Source organism: Olea europaea, unplaced genomic scaffold (assembly GCF_002742605.1).
Source record: "Olea europaea var. sylvestris unplaced genomic scaffold, O_europaea_v1 scaffold23, whole genome shotgun sequence".
Taxonomy (NCBI): domain Eukaryota; kingdom Viridiplantae; phylum Streptophyta; class Magnoliopsida; order Lamiales; family Oleaceae; genus Olea; species Olea europaea.
This window is the reverse complement of record NW_019241087.1, coordinates 1,116,159-1,118,450: the sequence shown is the minus strand read 5'-3', so window position 1 is coordinate 1,118,450 and position 2,292 is coordinate 1,116,159.

Sequence of the window (2,292 nt, the reverse complement as noted above, 5' to 3'; positions counted from 1 at the left end):
CGCCACCCCCCCCACCCCCGCCACCTCCGCCACCTCCTCCCCCTCCTCCATCGCCACCGCCACCTCCTCCCCCTTCATCGTCTAGGTGGGAACACTGGATCGAGCAGTTACCCCCTAGTGTGAGAGAATGGATCTACTGGATTATTGGAGGTCTCCCACTCATAATGGCTGTTCGGGAACATTTTCGTCGTCGACCTGGCTGAGAATGTTTGTCTAAGCTTAAAATTTGTTTGCTGGCGCCAGCGTGGAAAAGATATAGAGAAGGTTTTTGAATAATGTAATTTCCCTAATTTTGAGCTAAAATGATCTACCTAAGTTGAATGGGATTCCCTTTTCAGTTTCATCGTTTAGCTTCCATTTTGCTTTTTTCCTAGATGAGGCTGTATTTTATTCGACATTGTTGAATGTTTATGGAGTTCTATGTAAAATCGAACATTGTCCTTGATTTTTCAAGACCACTTTTATACGGGTGTTTGGCCCCCATTCTTAGCTAATTTTAATGGATAGAATAATATTTTTTTGAAAAATGTGTAACTAAAAAAAATGAAAAGTTTTTAATTTGTATGTAATATTATTTTATAAAAGATTGTATAATTAAAAATGACAGAAAGAATGAGAATAAAAATGGAAACAAACATGGGCTATAGTAAATTTTTAGGACAAGACTATGAGCACACTTTTCAATGCATAGAGTCTCGTGCCTCCTCACATGGGAGCTCACACATACATTTGAATGAAACATTCCTTCTGAGTTCTTATAAAAAATGGAAGTAAAATGAAAAAGATTCCAATTTTGCCTGCTATTTTATATATCCTTGAAAAGGATGCTATTTTAGCCCATATTTGGCCCCATTCTTATCTCATTCTCATTTTTTCTCTCTTATTTTCAACCACACAATCTTCCATAAAATAATATTATACACAAATCAAAAATTTTTCATTCTTTATCAACTACTCATTTTTCAAAAAAATATTATTCCATCCATTAAAATTAGCTAAGAATGGGAGCCAAACACCCGCTTATATTTCCTTGAAAAGGGTTCAAGATATTTTAAAGAAGGCAAAAGTTTTTAAAGAACTTCAAGCATTCGAATTTCTTTCGTTTCATCGATTTTATGCGGATCCTCCTTTTCTAATTACTAGTGAAGAAAAAGTGCGTGATGATTGTTGAACGGACATACATAACGGTTCTTAAAGATGTAGCCAATCCAAGCAGCAGCCAATTTCTTCCAAACTTGCCATAGAAATATGAATACAATTAAATAGGCAGAGATTTAACCTTACTGACATTCCTATGAAAATCACGAACCAAAATCCCAAGAGAAATATTCAAGCACTCAACAATTTAGCACACGATCCTATTTATAGTCAAATGGCGGTTCATATAATATCCCAATGCTACAACATGAAAATTATTCACATGACATTTTGCCATAAAATGCAGACAATATAAACTGTCATTCTCTTTCTATCAAAAAAAAGACTGTAGAAGGATCTCAAAAGGGAAGAATTCATTTACAAGTTGCGAACTATGAAGAATCCAACTTCGATAATGGCTGAATAAACTTCCCAAAAGATAGGTAATGTTGAGTATTTGTGTACAAGAGAACAAGATTTATGCATGAATGAGCTTCCTAGAGTATATCAATCAAAGATGAAATTGAAATAAAGTAAAAATGATGCGCATGCCCAAGGATTGCAGATGGAACATCGTCACAAACCTTACATAGCTGAACTATATATACAAACTTTTAAAGTTCCTGTTATACCGAGCCTAGGATATTGAGGCTCGACAGTCTCCAATTTTGAATGACTTGAGTTCAAGATTTGACAGTTTTAATTGGAGCGTTAGTACCAAAACGAATTCACATACAACTAACTAATTATAATTAAAAATAATTAAAGGTTTCACTTTAAACTGATCAAATAATAAATCTAGTAATACCCTTTAAAATCATAAATTGCGAGCTTCAAACAGCTTTCTCCAAGCTTGAGCTTGATCTCATTGATTATTTTTTAACAGCAAGTTCTTTTAATCCCATCTTTGCAATTGCACCATATATTTCCAAGCAGCAGTTTGAAGCCCAGTCATTCTCACAAAATTACCAAAAGTTTTCACAACCAACTCCACTGATGAAGCAGCTATCTCATGTTGATAAGATGAAAATATAGTATTCATATGGAGAACCTTATCAAAAATTGCAGATTACTTATCACAACTACCTTTTCCTTGTGAATTGCGATAACCCTTTCTTGAGGCCCGAACAATCATCTCTATCTGGAAAACATAGC